The sequence below is a fragment of the Phyllostomus hastatus genome, unplaced genomic scaffold (assembly GCF_019186645.2).
Source record: "Phyllostomus hastatus isolate PE091 unplaced genomic scaffold, TTU_PhHast_1.1 phas_scaffold_39, whole genome shotgun sequence".
In the NCBI taxonomy this organism is placed as follows: Eukaryota; Metazoa; Chordata; class Mammalia; order Chiroptera; family Phyllostomidae; genus Phyllostomus; species Phyllostomus hastatus.
Genome location: NW_025334028.1, coordinates 11520116 through 11532796, shown reverse-complemented (window position 1 = coordinate 11532796; position 12681 = coordinate 11520116). Strand labels below are relative to the sequence as shown.

Sequence of the window (12681 nt, the reverse complement as noted above, 5' to 3'; positions counted from 1 at the left end):
CAGAGGAAGTACTCCCAATCCAGGCTAGGAAGAAGGAAGATTTTGAGTAAGTGAACCTGAGCTGAGTCTTTAAAGATGCATAAGAGTCAGCTGGTAGGGGAGGTGGTAAAGGCCATTTCAGAATGAGAGTGTAGCCTAGGCAGAGGCAGAGAGGTATGAAGTTGTTAGGCAGGACAAGGGTCTTACAGCCTGGGCCGTTCTTACTAAGTGCTATTCTTACTAAATGTTATAATGTAATACAGTATTTTGCAGACCACCTATAAAGAGGGTGAATTTGAGAGGCACCAAGTCAATCTGTAAATGACCAGATGGTGTGTATAAGCAGTGGCTAAGCCTCCCTTCCAAATACAGAGCTTTGGATGTGAGTCCCCTGTCTCTTTTACTTGCTGCAAGTAAATGAAACTACCTTGTGACAACCTGACAACTTTGTCTTGTTCTTGAATAGAGCACCCCACATGGCAAACCCCTTCAGTTTGGTTAACATGGAGTGTGTGGAGAATTACATGCAGTCAGGTTTTACTCTATACAACACGAGGTGGGGTTAACTAACTTATTATTTAACGAATATAAATGAGTTAATTTTAATAAATACACACATGTCCTCCATCAACTTTCAGTTATAGCTCTAAATTAAGCAGAAACTGGTATCAAATATAACATTTTATATTATCTAAAATCTTCATCTAACTGAATTGTGAAGAGTATAAAGTCATATTTGTAGTGGAATGAGTCTAATAGCACTATTTGTGCCTGTAGTAGATACTGCAGCAGTAACTGTATAGCATTGAGTGTTTTTTAGAGGTGCTTTCAGTCATTCAAAGTACCGTTTGGAGTTCTCTTTCTACTTAACACTCTTCTGATTAATGTATTGTATAAAAGTCACTCTTTGTCTTCAAAAATCATGTTCTGTGTAACAGTGTTACATATTGATAGTTCATGCTAAAGTGTAATATAGATTATAAATGCAAAGAAATTTGAAAAAAGAAAATAAAGTAGACTGACTTAACATAGTAGTATCTTTATGCTTTTGCTGTAAGTTCTATTTTCTGTAATTCATTATAAGTAGTGTCTACATGTAAAAATACATTAGTTTTGTTGTATATTCTCTGCGGTAAACCAGTATCACCTTTCTGCTTCTGTTTGATGTATTATTTTTCCTTCAGAACTTTCTGTTTTGTTGATTGATATGACTTGATTGACAATTAGAAGAGCAAAAAATGGTCTGAACTTCCAGCCTGCTTCAGTGTCATAATGTGCCAGGGTGTGATAGAAGCAGACTTCCATGGGCCATGTCTTTTTTTTTCTCTTGTTTTCAATATCAATATATTTGGGGAATAGTGTCATAATTTTTTTCTCCTTACAACTCATAATCTTAGATACATTTTTTAAAGTTTTGGGTTAGAGTTTAGGCTTAGTTACATTTTGACTTGATATACAGTTTTTACAAATTACAAAGTCTGCTAAGTTTCTTCAAATGAAATTTTTTAAAGTAAATATTCTTTTCCTGCTCCTGTATTTCTGTTCTATTACAAATAATAGATTTTTTAAGTTGAGGGCATTGCATTCTTTAAATAGACTATTTTAAGAGAAGTTGCCATAAAAAAATTTCAGGTTGCTGTGTCTTGCCCAAATGCTACAATCAAATGTAAACATACAGACTTCCAGTCAAGATAACCATAAGAAGGTACACAACTAACTTAAAAATGAAAACACCCAGAAATGCTACAAAATCATCCAGAAAAACACACCGAATTGTACAGAAGTCTGACAACCAAGGATTTAAAGAAGTTATATTCATCCAGACAGGTAGGGGCTGAGACAGGAAGTTGGGGTGGAGAGGACTCAGTGTGGCGGCAGGGGACCAGGGCCGGAGACGGGGTGAGGAGATGGTGGCTAGTGGAATGGGCAGCCCCTTATTCATGTGTGGTGGATAAAAATCAGGGAGACACCTTGTGAGTGAGGGAGCCCAGCACCAGGCCAGATCATGCAATATAGGGAAAAAGCTTCATAACTTATGGCTGTAAACCCAGTGGGGGGTTGGGGCAGCAGAAGAAATGGCTAGTTTCTCAGCAGAGCCCTGAACTCAGTCAAACCCACCCACCCTGGGAACCATAACCAGGACAGCAGCTAGCGGGGCTAGAGTAGCATATGGAAAGTGGGTGAGTGACTGGAAAGAAGGCAAAGGCCAGGCAAGCCCAGAAAAGTCAGCGAGAAGCAGCATTATCCCTTCTTCAACCCCTCCTCCACACATGGAGCCATGGTTGCCCTGCCTGGGTGCATTGAATATGGCAAAAGCATAAGGGAAGAAATGAAGTCTCTTACTAAGGGAAATAAAACCCACAGGAAACCAACAGTGAAGGGAAGGAAGCCAGGATTCAAATCAAGGTTTTGGAATAGAAGGCAGAAATAAACATTGAACCAGAAAAAAAAAAATGAAGAAACAAGAATGAAAAAAAAATAAGGAGAGTTAAGGAAGACTCTGGGACATCTCCAAAAGGGCCAGTATCTAAATCATACGGATACCAGAAGAAGAAGAAAAAGAGCAAGAAATTCAAAACTTATTTGAAAAAATAATGAAAAAAAAAAACTCTTCCTCAATTTGGCCAAGGAAATACACATACAAATCCAGGAAGCACAGAGAGTCCCAAACAAGTTATATCCAAAGAGGTCTATACCAAGACATATCATAATTAAAATGCAAAAGATTAAAGATAAAGAGAGAATCTTAAAAGCAGCAAGAGAAAGGTGGAGGGTTACCTACAAAGGAGTCCCATAAGACTATCAGCTGATTTCTCAAAAGAAGGGAGTGGCAAGAAGTATTCCAAGTGATAAAAAGTAAGAACCTATGACCTAGATCACTCTAACCAGCAAAGCTATCATTTAGAATGGAAGGGCAGATAAAGTACTCCCCAGACAAGGTAAAGCTAAAGGAATTCATCATACTAAGTAAGCCGTTATTATATGAATGTTAAAGGGACTTACTTAGGAAAAAGAAGAATATCAAAACTATGAGCACTAAAATGACAACAAACCCACAACTCTCAACAACTGAATCTAAAAAACAAACTAAACAAACAACTAGAAGAGGAATAGAATCATAGCTATGGAGACCATTTGGAGGGTTATCAGTGGGGAGAGGGAAGGGGGAGGATGGAGGAAAGGTATGGGGATTTAGAAGCATAATTGGATAGGTACAGAATAGACAGGGGATGTTAAAAACGGCATAGGCAATGGAGAAGCCAAATAACACACATGCACAATGCATGGACATGAACTAAGGGAGAAGATCACTGGAGGGAAAGGGGGAACTGAGCAGAGGGGGGCAAAGAGGGAGAAATTGGGGCAACTGTAACACCATAGTCAATAACATATACTTAAAATATAAAAATAGTTTTATAGACATGAATATTTATTAGTACCCTTTTCATAGAACAGTCCTCAGACAAAGGAAATAATTTTGTGACAACAGTAATAAAGCTTTTTGCTAGACAGGTGCTAAAGTGGTTGGATATTAGGGTTAGAAGTGTAGGATAGTTTTGAATTGTGTATAATTAAACCTAATAAAGTTTAAACAGGATATTAGCACTGGGTGGGGGGGTGGTGCATTATGGCTGGTATGGCTCAGTGGATTGTGTGCTGGCCTGTGAACTGAAAGGTTGCTGATTTGATTCCCAGTCAGGGCATGTGCCTGGGTTGTAGGCCAGGTACCCAGTTGTGGATGTGTGAAAGGCAACCAGTTGACGTATCTCTCACACATTGATGTTTCTCTCCCTCTCTTTCTCCCCCTTTTTGCTATCTCTAAAAGTAAATAAATAAATCTTAAGAAAATAAAAATTAAAATGGGATATTAGTAATGTCTGTAATCATAATTCTTAGACACTTAGGGTACAACCTATGGTATGATGAAAGTTCTAGATTAAAGAAGATTCATTAAACTAACCAATAATGAAGAGTTGACCCAGATTTTATATATGCATATAAAATATTTATATATAATATATGAATATGTTACATATAATATATAATATATATTTTTATATACATTTACATATATAAGTATCTCTCTGTATATATATATGTATGTATATGTGTGTGTGTGTGTGTGTGTGTGTGTGTGTGTGTGTGTGTATATATATATATATATATATATATATATATATATATATATATATATATATTTGGGGTAGGAAAAGCACCCAACTCACAAAAGTCATATTGATTGGATCACTCATGACCCATGCTCATCATGTGGGCAAGGTACATAGATGTTGTTAAGAAATAGCCTTCTCAAAGAGTTCACACTGTATTAAGTACATAAGTCTAAAGCACAAATAAAGGTAAGAAAATGAATGAGTTAGAGAAGTACAAAATACTATGTGGAGTCATAGGAGGGAGATCACATCCCATTGGGAGAATTTAGAGAAGGCTTTGTGAAAACAAGCATTATTTAAGCGGGGTCTTTACATCATTCCTCCACAAGGAATGCTATAAGTACTCAAATACATATTTGAGGAAATCAGAATCGTGAAGTCTATGGTATAGTATAAAAAGAATGGGCTTTAATCAGAGCTGAATTGAAACCCTAGCTCTCACCATTTTCTACCTGTGTGACTGGGCAAGTCAGGGATGTTTAGGCCATCTGTAATGTAGTCATGATGCTTTAATTAGAGAGCATATGTAAGATTTCTGGCAAAATATATGGGACATAGTGGTTTAGTTAGTACTCTTTCCCCTACTTTATGCTAAAAATTAATGGAGGAAAAGACTAGTTGGTAGGCTGGAGTCAGAGCAAGGATGATCTTGAATGCTAGGATAAGTGGTTTGAACTACATATGGTAAGCAGTATGGAAGTGAAACCTAGAGCTAGATATATCTGGCAGCGTTGCCCTTGATAGATGTATAGAGATGGGAGGGAAGGGCATGATGATTGCTTATAGAGGCTATTATAATTCAGGCAAGAGATATGAGTCTGAATTAAGAGTTCAGTGAGAGTGGGAAAAAGGAATGAAATGGGAAAGAGAATTTCCCCAGTAAAAATCAGGAATTGAAAATGATAGGCTATGTAAAGTTGAGAAAAGATACGGACTTCTGGCCAAGGTGGAGGCACAGGTAGATACATTTGCTTCTTTGCACAACCAAAAGAAGGACAACAACAAATTCAAAAACAAAAATAAGCAGAACTACCAGAAAATCAAACTGTATGGAAGTCTGACAACCAAGGAGTTAAAAGAAGAAGCATTCATCCAGACCAGTAGGAGGGGCAGAGACTAGCAGCCAGGATGGAGAGGAATCATAGTAAGGCAGTGACTGGTGGACTAGGGTGGGCACGGCAGTGACTGGCAGACCTTGTGGCCCCACATTTGCATGCAGATAAACTGGAGGAACAATTGGGGAGGCAGACAGAGCAACCTAGGGTTCAAGTGCGGGGGAAATAACACCTCAAAACCTCTGACTGAAAAAACCTGTGGGGATTGCAGTGGCAGGAGAAACTCCCAACCTCACAGGAGAGTTCATTGGAGAGACCCATAAGATCCTAAAATATACACAAAACCACCCACCCGGAAATGAGCACCAGGAGGGCCCAATTTGCTTGTGGGTAGCAGAGGAAGTGACTGAAAGCCTCCCAAGAGCCAAGCAAGTGACATTGTTCCCTGTAGGACTCCTCCTCACCTATAGTGCCACATACTGTAATGTGGGTTGCCCCATACTAGTAAATACATAAGGCTCCGCCCCTTACTACTTAACAGGTACACTGAGACAAAAAATATGGCCCAAATGAATGAACAGGTCAAAGCTCCAGCAAAGCACAGCTAAGTGATGAAGAGATAGCCAACCTATCAGATGCAGAGTTCAAAATGCTGGTAATCAAGATGCTCATAGAAAAGTTTGAGTATGGTTGCAAAATAGAGGAAAAAATAAAGTCTATGCAAAGTGAAATAAAGGGAAATGTACAGGGAACCAACAGTGATGGGAAGGAGACCAGTACTCAAATCAACAGTTTGGGCAGAAGGAAGAAACAGACATTCAACCAGAACAGAATGAAGATAGAAGAATTTTAAAAAATGAAGAGAGGCTTAGGAACCTCCAGGACAACTTTAAATATTCCAACATCCAAGTCATAGGGGTGCCCAAAGTAGAAAAGGAAGAGCAAGAAATTGAAAACTTATTTGAACAAATAATGAAGGAGAAATTCCCTAATCTGGCAAAGGAAAAAGACTTCCAGAAAGTCCAGGAAGCTCAGAGAGTCCCAAAGTAGTTGGACCCAAGGAAGCACACACCAAGACACATCATAATTACATTACCCAAGGTTGGAGATAAGGAGAGAATCTTAAAAGCAGCAAGAGAAAAGGTGAGAGTTACCTGCAAAGGAGTTCTGTGAGCTGCTTTCTCAAAAGAAATCTTATAGGCAAGAAGGGGCTGAAAAGAACAATTCAAAGTCATGAAAGTCAAGCACCTACATCCAAGATTACTTTACCCAGCAAAGCTATCATTTAGAATGGAAGGGCAGATAAAGTGCTTCCCAGATAAGGTCAAGTTAGAGGAGTTTACCATTACCAAGCCTTTATTATATGAAATGTTAAAGGGACTTATCTAAGAAAAAGAAGATCAAAACTATGAATAGTAAAATGACAACAAACTCAAAACTATCAACAACCAAACCTAAAAAAAACAAAACCAAAAATGAACTAAGCAAACAAGTAGAACAGGAACAGATTCACAGAAATAGGTATCACATGGAGGGTTATCAGCAGGGAGGGGTAGGGTAGAGAATGAGGTAAAAGTTACAGGTAATAAGAAGCAAAAATGGTAGGTAAAAAGTAGACAGGGGTAGGTTAAGAATAGTATGGGAAATGGAGAATCCAAAGAACTTATGTGTACGATCCATGGACATGAACTAAGGTGGGGGAATGCTGGTGGGAGGTGGGGTACAGGGAGGAGAATAAAGGGGAGAAAACCAATGGGACAACTATAATAGCATAATCAATAAAATATAAAAAAACTACTTTCATTTTAAAACATGGCAAAATTAAAACCTCAAAACAAAAAAGAGTTAGATATGGCTCAGGTTTTGAAATAGGACCACTGAAAAAATGGTTTTCACTTGCAAAAGTAAGAGAATTAGAAAGAATGGCTGGTTTTAGAGGAGAGAAAATAGGGACCTTGATTTTTTATGTATTTTTGATGTTGTTTTGTAATTCTGTTTCACTTGCGGAGTACTATAAACAGTACTTTAAACAGTGGTTAACAGCACAGATCCTTGAAGACCCTCTACCTAGGTTTGAATCTGGACTCTATCACCTGGGCTCCACTCTATTTCATTGTGCTAAGTTTCCTTATTTGCAAAAAGGGTAAAATAAAAGTAGCTGCCTTATAGAGTTGTAGTGAGGATTAAATAATTTAATATATATAACACTTAAAACAATGGCTGGCAGATATTAGTGTTTTGTGTCATGATGATGATGATGATGATGATGATGATGATGATGATGATGTTGATACTGATGATATTGTGTGCCCAATATATTATTCTATCTTTGAATAATCCTTTTAGGGATTAGAGTAGTTTGTGATTATATTGCATTTTGTGTCCTTTAAATTTTTATCATGAATATATTAGAATAAAACTTCCTTTTATCAATTTTTTTATCTTACAGTAAAACTGGACATTTTTGGTCTATAGTACTATGAATTTTAACATGTATAGATTTGTCTAGTTGCCACCAAAATGAGGATATGAAACATTCCTATAATCCCCCCAAACTCCCTTGTGCCAGTTCTTTATAGTCACACCCTCCTGTCTCAACCCCTAGCAACCACTGACCCATTTTCCATCTCTGTGGTTTTGTTCTTTTGAGAATATCATATAAATGGAGTCATATAAATATAACCTTTTGAGACTGGTTTCTTTCATTCAGCATAATGCCATTGAGATTCATCCAAGTTGCTTTATGTATAAATTCGTTCCTTTTTATTGCTGAGTAGTATTCCGTTGTATAAGTGTACCATAGTTTGTTTTATCCATTCACTTGTTGAAGATTATTTTGGTTATTTCCAGTTTGGCAGTTGTAGGTGGAATTGCTATAAATTGCTATGTACTGGTTTTTGTACAAACATAAATTTTAAAAAATGTTTAATCCTTACCTGAGGGTCTATTTATTGATTATAGAGAGAGAGAGGAAGGGGAGAGAGAGAGAGAAAGAAAGAGAAAGATCAATGTGAGAGAGAAATATCAATTGGTTGCCTCTCGTATACATCCCGTGTGTGCCCCCTACTCAGATTGAACCTGCAATCTAGGTATGCACCCTGACTAAGGATCAAACCTGTAGCCTTTTGGTGTACAGGGCAGCACTCCAACCAACTAAGCCACCTGGTCAGAACCTCAAACATCAGTTTTCATTAATACTCAGGAGTAAGAGTGCTGGATCATAGGGTAAGTTGTATGTATAAGAAACTGACAATTTTTTTTAGAGTGGCTGTACCATTTTGTATTCACCAGCAGTGTATGAAAATTACATCTGTACCAGCATTTGGTAGTGTTAGTATTTTTTTATTTTAGCCATTCTGGTAGGTATGCAGTGGTATTTCATTACAATTTTAATTTTCATATCCCTAATAATAATGCTGCTGAACATCTTTTGTGTGCTATTTGCTATCTATATATCTACATTGTTGAAATGTCTTAAGTCTTTTGCCCATATTTTAATTAGTAATTGTTTTCTTACTGTTAAATTTTGGAAGTTCTTTATATAGGGGTGGGCAAAAGTAGGTTTACAGTTGTTCATATGGAAAATAATAAAATATTAAGTGATAATACAAGAACAATCTCTGTTTCACATATTCACAACTGTATATCTACTCTTCACCCCCCCTGTATGTTTGGAGTACAAGTCACGTCAGATGTTTTATTTGCAAACATTTTCTCCTCATCTGTACCTTATCTTTTCATTCTTTTACAGTCGTTTTCACAAGAAAAATTTTAAATTTTGTTGAAGTCCATTTTATCAATATTTTTAAATGTATCTGAGAATTCTTTTCTAAGGACTAAACCCAGACATGAAGTTTTTCTCCTGTGTTTTCTTCTAAAAGTTTTTTGTGTGTGTGCAGTCTGTGATTCATTTTCAGTTGATTTTTATTTAAGGTCTGAGGCTGAGGTAAAGGTTCCTTTTTTTGTATGTGGATGTCCAATTGCTTCCACAATATTTGTTAAGACTATCATTTCTCCATCGCATTGCTTTTATCCCTTGTCAAAAATCAATTGGCCATATTTGTGTGGGTCTGTTTTTGAACTCTTTATTCTGTTCTTTTGCTATGTGTGTCTATCACAGTGATTTCAACTGGTATGCCCAAAGAATTTTTCAAACATGCAATACCAGACTATTAGTCAGGGTTGCTGACCTCTTTTCTTTTAGATAATCAAATTTTAAAAAGTGGCAACAGCCAATACAACCATGGCCATCTGGTGTGAATGAATCAAAGTTATACCTATTTTTTTTTTGTCAGATCAGCTAGAAAAAATTATTTTGGTGTGCCACAGAATTTTAGTAATTATTTTGTGTGTGCCATGATTAAAAAGGTTGAACTTCACTGGTCTACCATTTACCATTGCCACATTGTCATTTTAAACTAAGTTTCTGATTTTAGAATAAATTTTTAATTTTTAATGTATTTTATTGATTATGTTATTACAGGTGTCCCAATTTTTTGTCCTTTACCCCCTCCACCCAATACCTCCCTTCCATCCATCAGTCCCTTCCTTAGTTCATGTCTATGGGTTGTGCATATCAGTTCTTTGCCTACTCAATTTCCTATACTGTTCTTAACTTCCCCCTGTCTATTTTGTACCTACCAATTATGTTCTTAATCTCTACACCTTCCCCCCCATTTTTTCCCTTCCCCCTCCTAGCTGATAACTCTCCAAATGATCTCTATATCTATGATTCTGTTCCTGTTCTGGTTGTTTGCTTAGTTTAGTTTTGTTTTGTTTTAGATTCAGTTGTTGATAGTTGTGATTTTGTTGCCTTTTTAATGTTCACAGTTTTGATCTTCTTTTTCTTAAATAAGTCCCTTTAGCATTTCATGTAATAATGGCTTGGTGATAGTGAACTCTTTTAACTTTACCTTGTCCCCGTAGCACTTTATCTCTCCTTCCATTCTAAATGATATCTTTGCTGAATAGAGTAATCTTGGATGTAGGTCCTTGTTTTTTAATCACTTTGTATACTCGCTGCCAGTCCCTTCTTGCCTGCAAAGTTTCTTTTGGGAAATCCACTGAGAGCCTTATGGGTACTCCTGTGTAGGAAACTCTCTGCTTTTCTCTTGCTGCTCTTAAGATTCTCTCTTTATCTTTAACCATTGGCATTTTAATTATGATGTGTCTTGGAGTGTTCCTCTTTGGGTCTACTTGGATTCCTGTTTGGGACTGTCTGTTTCCTGGTCTTGTATGTCTATCTCCTTTGCCAAATTGAGGAAGTTTTCTTTCATTTTTTTCAAATAAGTTTTGAATTTCTTGCTCTTCCTCTTCTCCCTCTGGTATCTCTATGATTCAGATATAGGCCCTTTTGGAGATGTCCCAGAGTCTTCTTAAACTCTCCTTTATTTTTTTTTTCAAGGCTTGTTTCTTCATTTTCTTCTGATTGAATGTTTATTTATACTTTCTGTTCCAAATTGTTGATTTGAATCCTGACTTTCTTCCCTTCATTGTTGGTCCCCTGTGGATTTTTCTCTTTTTTTAAGTATTTTTTAATTGATTATGCTATTACAGTTTTTCCAATTTTTCACCCTTTATCTCCCCTCTGCCCTGCCCCCCCAACCCTCCAGCATTTCCCCGCTTAGTTCATGTCCATGTACATATAAGTTCTTTGAGTCCTCTGTTTCCTATACCATTTTTGACCTCTCCCCATCTATTTTATGCCTCCCAATTATGCTTCTTCTTCCCTGTACCCTTTCCACCCATCCCTCCTCCCTACAGAAATCCCTCCATATGATGTCCATTTCTCTGATTCTGTTCCTGTTCTAGTTGTTTGCTTAGTTTTTGTTTTTCTTTTCTTTTGGGTTTGGTTGTTGATAGTTGTGAGTTTGTTGTCATTTTACTGTTCACATTTTTTATCTTCTTTTTCTTAGATAGGTCCCCTTAACCTTTCATATAATAATGCCTTTGTGATGATGAACTCCTTTAACTTGACCTTATCTGAGAAGCACTTTATCTGCCCTTCCATTCTAAATGAAAGCTTTGCTGGATAGAGTAATCTTGGATGTAGGTCCTTGTCTTTCATGCCTTCAAATACATCTTTCCAGCCTCTTCTTGCCTGCAAGATTTCTGTTGAGAAATCAATCCACTGATAGCCTTATGGGCACTCCTTTGTAGGTAACTCTCTTGCTTCCTCTTGCTTCTTTTAGGATTCTCTCTTTATCTTTAATCTTGGGTAACTTAATGATGATGTGCCTTGGTGTGTTCCTCTTCGGGTCCAACTTCTTTGGAACTCTCTGGGCTTCCTGGACTTCCTGGAAGTCTATTTCCTTCACCAGATTGGGGAAGTTTCCTTCGTTATTTGTTCAAATAAGTTTTCAATTTCTTGCTGCTGTTGGTCTCCTTCTAGCACCCCTATAATTTGCATATTGGAACATTTCAGGTTGTCCCAGAGGTTTGTAAGTCTCTCTTCACTCTTTTGGATTCATTCTGTTCTGTTTGGATGTTATTTCTTCCTTTTCTTCCAAATCATTGATTTGAATCCTGGTTTCCTTCCTGTCACTGTTGGTTCCCCAAATATTTGGCTTTATTTCATTTTGAGTATCTTTCATTCATTTTTCCATTTTTCAACCAAGCACAATCAGATCTGTGAGCATTTTGATTATCAGGGCTTTAAATTCTCCATCAAATAGGTTGCCTGTCTCCTCATTGCTTAGTTCTCTTTCTGAGGTTTGGCTTTGTTCTTTCATTTGGGCCCTATTTCTTTGTCTTGTCACACCTGTTAAGTTGTCAGGGGGTAGGGCCTTAGGTATTCACTGGGGCAGGGCAATCCTCTCTGCTTCACTGTGGTGCTGCCTATGGGGGAGGAGCCAGAAGGGGAACAATGCAGCTGGCCTGAGGGTCTCTAGTGCACTTTCCAATGGACTCTCATGTGGAACTAGAAGTTCCTCCCACGATGGCAACCCTGCCCTAGTCCACAGTCAGCTCTGAAGCTCAGTTTCACCTTCAGTAAGCCCCGCCCACTTGGTCCTCTGCCTCACCTCAATTTTTCTGAGCTGCCTGGCCCTTGCAGTCTGCTGTTTTACTGGTCTGGTTATTCTGGCTGACTGTTTCTTTAATTCCTTGGTTGTCAGAGTTCCATGCAGTTTGATTTTCTGGCGTTTCTGGTTGTTTAAGGATTTTAAATTGGTTGTTATCCTCCTTTTGTGTGTGGTGTAGGAAGGTGGTCTAATTTTATTTTTCTGCATGTATCTGTCCAATTTTCCCAGTACCATTTTTTGAATAAAACATCTTTAGCCCATTGTATGTGCTTACTTCCTCTGTCAAACATTAATTGACTATAAGGGTGTAGGTGTATTTCTGCACTCTTTCTGTTCCTTTGATCTATGTGTCTGTTTTTATGCCAGTACCATGCTGTTTTGATTAGTATGGCCTTGTAGTATAGTTTGATATTAGGTAGTATGATTCCTCCAACTTTGTTCTTCTTTGTCAGG

At 37.5% G+C, this 12681-nt stretch overlaps 1 protein-coding gene across 3 annotated transcripts in view; it reads left to right on the top strand.

Annotated features, from left to right (window-relative positions):
- Positions 1 to 12681, top strand: part of KLHL8 (kelch like family member 8) — an 84912-nt gene that overhangs the window by 28601 nt on the left and 43630 nt on the right. The window lies entirely within an intron of this gene.